At 47.1% G+C, this 11,129-nt stretch overlaps 1 pseudogene; it reads left to right on the top strand.

Annotated features, from left to right (window-relative positions):
* LOC123045435 (disease resistance protein RGA5-like) overlaps positions 1 to 11,071 on the top strand; it is a 64,568-nt pseudogene extending 53,497 nt beyond the window's left edge.
* Positions 11,072 to 11,129: the final 58 nt, after the last annotated feature.

The raw sequence follows: 11,129 nt of genomic DNA, 5'->3' as shown, positions 1-11,129 counted from the left end.
GTCGGCGGTCGGCGGCAGTCTGGGCCGGGGAGGGCCGGGGACGGCCCCGAGCGGGCCTGGCGGCGCGGGGCGATGATGTGGTCCGGGGGCGCCACGTGGCAGCTCCCGGTTGGGGCGGCGGCGATGTCCGGCGTGTCTGGACACGTCCGGCGCGCGGAGAGACGAAGGGGGCTAGGTTAGGGTGGATTTGATCCGGAATTTCGGGAGGGGATGCCTTTTTATAGGTAGAAGGAGGTAGGAGAGTCCAAATGAGGTGCGGTTTTCGGCCACGCGATCGTGATCGAACGCTCTAGATGACGGAGCAGGGGTTTTGGGACAAATTGGAGGGGTGTTGGGCTGCAACACACACGAGGCCTTTTCGGTTCCTCGGTTAACCGTTGGAGTATCAAACGAAGTCCAAATGATACGAAACTTGACAGGCGGTCTACCGGTAGTAAACCAAGGCCGCTTGGCAAGTCTCGGTCCAATCCGAAAATGTTTAATCCCCACACACGAAAGAAATCTAGAAATGACCACCGGAGGAGAACGAAGCGCCGGAATGCAAAACGGACAACGGGGAAAATGCTCGAATGCATGAGATGAACACGTATGCAAATGAAATGCACATGATGACATGATATGAGATGCATGACAACGATAACAACACACGGAGACAAAAACCCGAACCCGAGAAAATAAAATAACTTAACGTCAGAAACGGCAAGAGTTGGAATACTAATTGGGTAAGTTACATCTGGGGCGTTACAACACTCCACCACTACGAAAGGATCTCGTCCCGAGATCTAGGACTGAAAGAACGCCGGGTACTCAGAACGGAGGTGATCCTCGCGTTCCCAGGTAGCTTCACGGTCGGAATGGTGTGACCACTTGACTTTGAGAAATTTTATCGACTTGTTGCGAGTCTTGCGTTCATTCTCTTCAAGAATAGCAACTGGGTGCTCACGATAAGAGAGATCTTCTTGGAGCTCAATGTCCTCGAAGTTGATGGTGCGGTCGGGAGTCTTGAAGCACTTTCAGAGCTGAGAGACATGGAACACATCATGAACATTTGCAAAGTTTGAAGGAAGCTCGAGTTGATAGGCGAGATCGCCTCTCTTGCTGACAATCTTGAAAGGTCCCACGTATCTGGGGGCAAGCTTCCCTTTGATACCGAAACGACGAGTGCCTTTCATAGGAGAGACGCGGAGGTAAACATGATCTCCAATCTCGAAAGCCAAATCACGGTGTTTACTACCATAGTAGCTCTTCTGGCGGGATTGGGCTGCTTTGAGGTTATCTCGAATGACTTTGCACATTTCTTCTGCCTCTGTGATTAAGTCATTACCCAAAAGCTGACGTTCACCGGTTTCAGACCAGTTGAGAGGGGTACGGCACTTCCTGCCATACAGAATTTCAAATGGGGCCTTGCCCGAACTTGCTTGAAAACTGTTGTTGTAGGAGAATTCAGCATAAGGAAGACAATCCTCCCACTTCATGCTGAAGGAGATCACACAAGCCATGAGCATATCTTCAAGAATCTGGTTGACACGCTCGACTTGACCGCTAGTTTGAGGATGGAAAGCTGTGCTGAAGCGGATGTTGGTGCCCATGGCCTTCTGAAAAGAATCCCAAAACTTGGAGGTAAAGATGCTGCCACGGTCTGAAGAGATCACTAGAGGAATACCATGCAGAGAGACAATTCGAGAGATATAGAGTTCCGCCAATTGAGCTGCAGTGATCGACTCTTTGATAGGCAGAAAATGAGCCACTTTGGTGAGTTTATCGATGACAACGAATATAGAATCATTGCCACGTTTGGACTTTGGAAACCCAGTCACGAAGTCCATCTCAATGTGGTCAAACTTCCATTCTGGAATGGAAAGAGGTTGGAGGAGACCAGCTGGCCTTTGGTGTTCTGCCTTCACTCTTCTGCAGACATCACACTCATTCACGAATTGAGCAATCTCTCGCTTCATTCGAGTCCACCAATAAGCCTGCTTGAGGTCCTGATACATCTTCGTGCTCCCAGGGTGGATGGAGAGGAGAGAATTGTGAGCCTCATTCATGATCACTTTACGAAGTTCACCTTTGGGCACAACAATATGATCCTCGAAGAAGAGAGTGTCCTTGTCATCAAGGCGGTAGCACTTGTACTTGGGTTGACTCTTGGCAATCCCAATCTTCACCTTTTTCACCATAGCATCAAGAAGCTGGGCTTGGCGAATCGGGTCTTCCAAGGTAGGAGAGACTTGAAGGTTGACGAGGAAACCTTGAGGAACAACTTGCAGATTAAGTTTGCGGAAAGCTTCACAAAGCTCGGGTTGATAAGGCTTAAGAATCAGACTGTTGCAATAAGCCTTCCTGCTCAATGCGTCAGCAATCACATTGGCCTTGCCTGGAGTATACTCGATACTCGGATTATACTCTTGAATCATTTCAACCCATTGAGTTTGCCTAATGTTGAGATTAGGCTGAGTGAAGATGTACTTGAGACTCTTGTGATCAGTGAAAATGTCCACTTTTCTTCCCAATAGAAGATGTCTCCAAGTCAAAAGAGCATGCACAACTGCCGCCAACTCGAGATCACGAGTGGGGTAGTTCTTCTCATTGGGCTTCAATTGGCGAGAGGTATAAGCAACAACTTTCTTCTCTTGCATCAATACTGCACCAAGACCTTGGAGAGAGGCATCACAAAAGACCTCGTACGGTTTGGATTCATCAGGCGGAGTCAGAACTGGAGCAGTGATCAATTTCTCTTTCAAAGTGTTGAAAGCAATGTCACACTCCGGAGACCAAACGTACTTGACGTGCTTCTGGAGAAGATTAGAGAGAGGCTTCGCGATCTTAGAAAAGTTTTCAACGAATCTTCGACAATAGCTTGCGAAACCGAGGAAGCTGCGGAGTTGCTTCACGTTCTGAGGAGGTTCCCAATTCACAATTGCAGACACCTTCTCTGGATTCACGGCAATGCCCTTGGCAGAGATGATATGACCAAGATAAAGAACCTCATCGAGCCAAAATTCGCACTTGGAGAACTTGGCGTAGAACTGGTGTTCTCTGAGCTTATCGAGTACCAAACGCAAGTGCTTGGCATGATCTTCCTTGTTCTTCGAGAAAACCAGAATGTCATCGAGATAGACCAAAACAAAGTCATTGGTGTAGGCGTTGAAGATGAAGTTCATCATGCGAGAGAACGTCGGAGGAGCGTTGACGAGGCCAAAAGACATGACAGTGTATTCATATGAACCATAGCTTGTCCTGAAAGCCGTCTTGGGAATATCTTGCTCACGGATTCGAATATGATGATAACCCATATGGAGATCAAGCTTGGAGAATACTTGGGCACCCTTGAGTTGTTCGAACAGCTCATTGATGTTGGGAAGTGGGTATTTGTTCTTGATGGTCTTCTTGTTCAATGGACGGTAATCAACACAAAGTCGGTCCGTTCCATCCTTCTTCTTCACAAAAAGAACACCACAACCCCACAAAGAAGAGCTAGGCCGGATGAGACCCATTTTCTCTTGAATATCGAGTTGCTTCTTCAGCTCCTTCAACTCTTCAGGTCCGAGCTTGTAAGGACGCTTGCACACAGGTTCCGTGCCAGGCTCAAGATCAATAACGAATTCGACTGGCCGGTGCGGAGGCATTCCTGGAAGCTCTTCTGGAAAGACATCTTGATATTCACAAACGACTGGAATTTGCGAGATAGCATCTAGTTCACCCTTCTCATTGAGAGAAAATAGACGGATGGTATCGTCACGAGCGGCAAAGACAATTACATCCTCAGACGAATGATTCAATTGAATCTGCCTGGCTGCACAATCAAGATGCGCCTTGTGCTTAGAAAGCCAATCCATTCCGAGAATAAGATCAATATCCGAGTTACCAAGAACCACCGGAGAAGAGAGAAACTTGTAATCGCCCAACGTGATAGTAACATCCGGGGCGATAGCGCTTGCATTCATGAATTTACCCGGAGAAACAACAGATAACTGTCTAGGCAAATCTTGTAAAGGCAACTCATGCTTAGAAACAAATGGTCTCGAGATGAAACAATGCGATGCACCCGTGTCAAAAAGAACTTTAGCAGGAATATCATTAACAGGAAGGTTACCCATGATGACATCTGGCGAATCCTCTGCCTGAGCTGCGTTCATCAAGTTGACCTTGGCGGACTTGGGGTTATGCTTGACCACAACTGTACTTGCCGATCTCACAGGAGGAGGAGGAGGAAGACGCCTCTGGTAGAGACACTTGTTGGCATAGTGACCCTTCTGTTGGCACTTGTTGCACGTGACCTCTGAAAGCGGATGGTGATACGGGGCACTCGATCTTGGAGCTTGAGATGAAGTCTTGTTCTGAAAGCCAGGGTTGGGTGGGTGGGAAGAACCACTGCCACCTTTGCTCTTCTGCTAATACGACCGACGAAATGGAGGAGGAGGAAGCCAATACTTCTACTACTTGGCCACTTGAGTAGAGGAAGAAGGAGTAACATCTCTGACTCGCTTCTTGGAAGCATCACACCTCAATTGGGCGGCCTCTTGCTTCAGTGCCATGTTGTAGAACTCATCGTACCTCAAGGGCTCAAAAAGGACAAGAGCTAGCTGAATTTCTTCTCTGAGACCACCCCTGAAAACTGGTATATCATGCTCTTCTCATCAGGGACGTCCTGCTTGGCAAAGCGGGCGAGCTTCTGAAACAACTTGTTGTAGTCATAGACAGACAAAGAGCCTTGCTTCAGGTTGCGGAATTCCTCACGCTTGCTTTCAACCACGCTCTGAGGAATATGATGAGCTCGGAAATCTTGACGGAATTCATCCCAAGAGATCACACGTCCACCTCTGGAATCCTTATACTACTGGAACCATTCTGCAGCTTGATCTTTGAGTTGGAAAGAAGCGAACTTGACGAAATCCTCAGGCCTGACGTTACTGCACTCGAAATGCTTGCACAAATCCACGAGCCAATCGTCAGCATCGGTTGCCTCAACACAATTGCTGAAAGTCTTTGGCCCGTTAGCAAGGAACTGGTTGAGTGTAGCAAAGTGATTCTGATTGTTGCCTTGATTGCGCTCTTGAAGAATTTGCATGATCAACTATGTATTTGCATTGGTTGCGGCCATCACAGCTTGCCATGCCTCCGGAGGAGGTGGAGGTGGTGGCGGATCAGGATTCGGAGTCATGCGCGTTGGAGGAGCCATCTTGAAGAGGTTGACATCCATTAGCACATTGGTAGACAAATATTGAAGCTGAATCCAACGGAATGAAAATTGCAACAAATAGTCTCCACATCCGAACAAAATGAACGAATGCATTCCTCTTGAAATGGTCACATATCCATAAATTGAGAAGCCACGTAGAATTACGGTAGAGAAATAAATCAACAAGGTACGGATCAAGAACGAATAATCAGTAAGAAATCCCAATCTCAAACCAATATCCGTGGAAGAAGAACTAGAGCTACAAGAATTCCCACCTATGAAACTCCTGAACCTTTCCGGTTATGCAATCAGGTGTTGGGGATACATGGGAAGCATAATATCTCACCCAAATCTAGCAAATCCTACATCCAGCTGTATCCATCCTTCAACACATAACCGAGAAAAAACTTCGGAAACCATCTACCTCAACCTTCGAAAAGCATCCGTTATACAAGTTATGGCGATACTCCCGAACTCCCGCCCCAGTACTGGGTGGCGTCGAGGTTATCTCACCAACGAACTGCATAAAAGAGATTTTCGATGTCGGCGTACTAAACTCAGGTATTCTAGAACTGCAACGATAAAATTATGACAACAACACCTCAGAGCTCAACTCCCCGGGACACTTCCACTAAACCCCTGACAGGAGGCACCAAGACAATGTTCTCATCATAAAACCATCGGAACGATTCCAAGATACCCGCGTGATCCTAAATTTTTTTTTAGTGAAATTTGAGAAGAGAAGAGTCAAAACTCTACGTCAGGATGCCTTACCGGAGCGATGAGGAGACTGGGAAGTAAAAAGAATTCCTAAACTCTCCGATATATAATTCCTAAATGACTGAAAACATTTTTCTAGACACAACTCGGCTGCTAAAAACGATCAAGCAATGGGGCTCCTAAGGTCGGGGAAGGCTCTGATTACCAACTTGTAACACCCTCGATGCGACTATATCTCCCACGTGTCGAGGCACGACTTAGAGGCATAATCGCATTGAAGGCATATGTCGCAAGTCAGGCAATCATCACAAACATCCCATGTAATATAGATAATAAAAGGGATAACATAGTTGGCTTACACTCGCCACGTCAATCAAGTACATAAATAACATTACATCATCCAAACACTCATGGCCCGACTACGACGCCAAAATAAAAGATAACCCAACATGCGACACGGTCCCGATCACCCCCAACAGGGCACCACTACTGATCATCAGGAAAGGAAACATAGTAATGTTGAGAGTCCTCGTCGAACTCCCACTTGAGCTCAAGCGCGTCACCTGGAGCGGAATCATCAGGCCCTGCATCTGGTGTAATAGTAATCTGTGAGCCATAGGGACTCAGCAATCTCGCACCCTCGCGACCAAGACTATTTAAGCTTATAGGTAAGGTAAGGTAAATATAAGTGGAGCTGCAGTAAGCGACTAGCATATATGGTGGCTAACCTATTCGCAAAAGAGAGCGAGAAGAGGAGGCAAAGCGCGAGCGAGAAACTAGAGGACAACCTGCGCAAGCATTACTCCAAAACCGTGTCCACTTCCCGGACTCCGCCGAGAAGAGGCCATCACGGTAACACACTCGGTTGATTCATTTTAATTAAGTTACGGTTCAAGTTATCTACAACCGGACATTAACAAATTCCCATCTGCCCATAACCGCGGGCACGGCTTTCGAAAGTTCAAATCCCTGCAGGGGAGTCCCAACTTAGCCCATGACAAGCTCTCACGGTCAACAAAGGAATAGACCTCCTCCCGAGACGTCTCAATCAGACTCGGTATCTCGGTTCTTCAAGACACTTCGACAGGTTAAAACAAGACCAACAACACCGCCCGAATGTGCCGACAAATCCCGATAGGAGCCGCACATATCTCGTTCTCAGGGCACACTCAGATGAGCCAGACGTCGGGTAGGCCAGCCCAGAGTTGCCCCTGGTAGCCCTGGACATCGCTCAGTTGGACCAACACTCTGAGGAGCACTGGCCCGGGGGGTTTAAATAAGATGACCCTCGGGCTCCGGAAACCCAAGGGAAAAAGAGGCTAGGTGGCAAATGGTAAAACCAAGGTTGGGCATTGCTGGAAAAGCTTTAATCAAGGCGAACTATCAAGGGTTCCCATTATAACCCAACCACGTAAGGAACGCAAAAAACCGGGAACATAACACCGATATGACGGAAACTAGGGCGGCAAGAGTGGAACAAAACACTAGGCGAGAGGCCGAGCCTTCCACCCTTTACCAAGTATATAGATGCATTAAGATAACATGACAATATAATGATATCCCAACAAGTAAAATAATGTTCCAACAAGGAACGGTCTCCAATCTTCACCTGCAACTAGCAACGCTATAAGAGGGGCTGAACAAAGCGGTAACATAGCTAATCAACGGTTTGCTAGGACATGGTGGGTTAGAGGTTTGACATGGCAATTTGGGAGGCTTGAAAGCAAATGGTAGGCATCGTAGCATTGGCATAGCAAAAGAGCGAGCAATCTAGCATAGCAAAGATAGTAGTGATTTCGAGGGTATGATCATCTTGCCTGCAAAGTTGTCAGAGTTGACTGGATCCTCGAAAGCAAACTCAACGGGCTCCTCGTTAGCGAACTCGTCTCCCGGCTCTACCCAAACAAGACAACAAGCAACAAGGACACAATCAACCACGTGCAAAGATCAAACAATATGATGCAAAGATGATATGCGATGCGGGATGCGATGCGGGATGCATATGCAAGATTTGACAAGGAATACATGAACCTGGCCTCAACTTGGGAATCCAAGTGTGCCACTGGAAAGATGATATGAAATCGCTTGAAAACGATATAAAGAACGCCGGAATCAGAGTTACGGTTTGGAAATGGCAAGCGATTCAAATATGACACCGGTTTGCGATTTACAGCAAGTAGCCATCTAAATGCGATCAGATGAACATGCTACAGCACCCAAACATGGCAAAAAAATACATGGCAGGGATGCATACAAGATGCTTAACAAAAGTCTAGCACTGAGCTACGGCCAATTCATCCATTAACAGGTTCAAACAAGCATGGCAAAAATGCATATGGTAAACAGATCTCAGACTTAGTGAAATTAACACTTGTCTGGAATTTCAGATCAGGTAGCACTCTTCGGAGCAACGAAACTACATGCTACAGGACCTGAACAAGGCAAAGTAAGACATGGCATGGAGCTACTCAAAAAGCTTAACAAAAGTCCCTTAGTGACCTTGAGCCAAAAGGGATAAGAAAACACATTTGCAAGCATGTGAACATAGCAAAAGCATAATCAGTTTTCAAACTTAGTGAAAACTGGCACATGCTGAAACATAACTCAAGTAGGCATGTTAACGAGCTCGATGCACTCACTACGGTGCAAGTCATGAAAAGCTAAGCATACATCTATCAAGAACACACAAAATGCAAGCTAGACATGGCAAGAACAATAGCATAGCATGCACGGATCAGCTACAACATTATCGGCAAACTTGCAAACAAGTTGACAATCTGCCCAGATTCACGAAGTAGCAAAAGTAGAGCTCGATTGACTCAAGCTAGGGTGCTCCATAATTGCAAGCAAAGACATGGATGGATAGAGCACTACAAGATTAACTAAACATCCTTACTGATCATCCTCAAAAGAGGCACGGATCTCTAGGAAACAACATAAACATATGACACCATGAGGTAAACAACTCAAGGACTTAGTGGAAATGCTAAGTCCCTGAAATCAGAATTACCAAGTGCCTCACTTGGCAAGCTTGTGCTAGTCACCACACACATCACAAAAATACATGGGTTGCACCTCTGGAAAGATGACAAAACCCTTAACAAAACATATGTAGAGAATCAGGGCATATCATGCACACAATAATCATGGCAAAAATGACAAATGTCTAAATGGAGTAGCAGATCTGACAAATAACTCAAGTAGCCCTCTTCTAACAGCATTTCGGGCATCAAGATGAACTCAAATGAAAATGATGCAACGGAATGAAATGATGTGCTCTCTGAGACGAACAATTTGATATGCTATATGCCCAAATCGGAGCTACGGATACGGAGATATAGCATGATGAACAGGAGCACATAGATCTGGGATTTTTAGGACTTGGAAGAAAAACCACCTCCCAGATCTAGGGTTTGCACGTGCCCCGAGGTTCGTCGGGGTCTTGCCGGCGTCGATGGCCGTGCGGCGGCCGGAGTAGAGGGAGGAAGAGGAGGCCGCGGGGAGGAGAGGTCGGGGCGGCGCCGGTGGTGGCGGGCGGCGCGGGACCGGAGCGGTGGTCGGGCGGGGCGGCCACGACGATGGTGGTGGCGGCCGGAGTGGCGGAGCCGCGGCGGAGGTGGCGGAGCACGGCGCCGGCTCGGGAGGAGAAGCGGAGCGGGCGCGGGCGGCGGTCGGCGGCAGTCTGGGCCGGGGAGGGCCGGGGACGGGCCCGAGCGGGCCTGGCGGCGCGGGGCGATGATGTGGTCCGGGGGCGCCACATGGCAGCTCCCGGTTGGGGCGGCGGCGATGTCCGACGCATCTGGACACGTCCGGCGCGCGGAGAGACAAAGGGGGCTAGGTTAGGGTGGATTTGATCCGGAATTTCGGGAGGGGATGCCTTTTTATAGGTAGAAGGAGGTAGGAGAGTCCAAATGAGGTGCGGTTTTCGGCCACGCTATCGTTATCGAACGCTCTAGATGATGGAGCAGGTTTAGGTGGGTTTTGGGCCAAATTGGGGGGTGTTGGTTTGCAACACACACGAGGCCTTTTCGGTCCCTTGGTTAACCGTTGGAGTATCAAACGAAGTCCAAATGATACGAAACTTGACAGGCGGTCTACCGATAGTAAACCAAGGCCGCTTGACAAGTCTCGGTCCAATCCGAAAATGTTTAATCCCCACACACGAAAGAAATCTAGAAATGACTATCGGAGGAGAACGAATTGCCGAAATGCAAAACGGACTACGGGGAAAATGCTCGAATGCATGAGATGAACACGTATGCAAATGAAATGCACATGATGACATGATATGAGATGCATGAAAACGATAACAACACACGGAGACAAAAACCCGAACCCGAGAAAATAAAATAACTTAACGCCGAAAACTGTAAGAGTTGGAATACAAATTGGGTAAGTTACATCCGGAGCGTTACAATACCTTTACAAATTAAAACGAACTCAAGGTGAGCTTGCTGGTCACCTTGTCTATGTACTTTTTTAGATAATAGTGTGATGATCTTGTATATAAAATTACTGAACAAATTATTTCAAAACAATTTTGTACAGACCGAATCCATCACCAATTTATCATGAACAATATCCATTAACAGCACTATATGTCTTTTCTCGAAAACTGCACTATCAATATGTAGTCATATGCACATGTTAACTAGTTCAGTTCAGCAGCTCTACCTGTTTCCATCTTCAGAATGGCGCAAGATGCCTGAGCCAACCAATTTTTATGGGCCTGCCTTTACCTTCCCATGTTCTACCTTTGGCTTCAGATCTTCCACCTTTCGTTTGATGAACCAAAGGTGCAGGAAGGCTGGCACCGGAAAACATTAAAAGAAGGCATATGCATATTCAGAAAGTGAACCAAATTGGTAACAAAAATACAAAGATTTGCAAAAGATTTCTCACCGCGGCCACATAGCATAGCTGGTTGGCCGCCCTTCACGCGTAGCTTAATGGTTTTAATGAAGAGAGGGAGTGCTATGTAAACCACAACCACCGCTCCGTGTGCCGAATCAATCTAGTTCCCAGACTACTTTTTATGCTGTCCACTACAATTTTAGTGTATTTTCCTCATACAGATTTCCAGGAATTCGTCTCGAGCAACAGCTCCCTGTTCCCCCGGCCGAGTCTCTACTTACTTCTGGCCGTAAACTGAATTTTAAATGCATCGAATGAACCAGGAACAATTTCAGACAGACAAGAATGGACAAGAACACGTAATAACAGAGCAGAA

Source organism: Triticum aestivum, chromosome 1A (assembly GCF_018294505.1).
Source record: "Triticum aestivum cultivar Chinese Spring chromosome 1A, IWGSC CS RefSeq v2.1, whole genome shotgun sequence".
NCBI classification, from domain to species: Eukaryota; Viridiplantae; Streptophyta; class Magnoliopsida; order Poales; family Poaceae; genus Triticum; species Triticum aestivum.
This window is presented reverse-complemented; position numbering and strand designations above follow the sequence as displayed.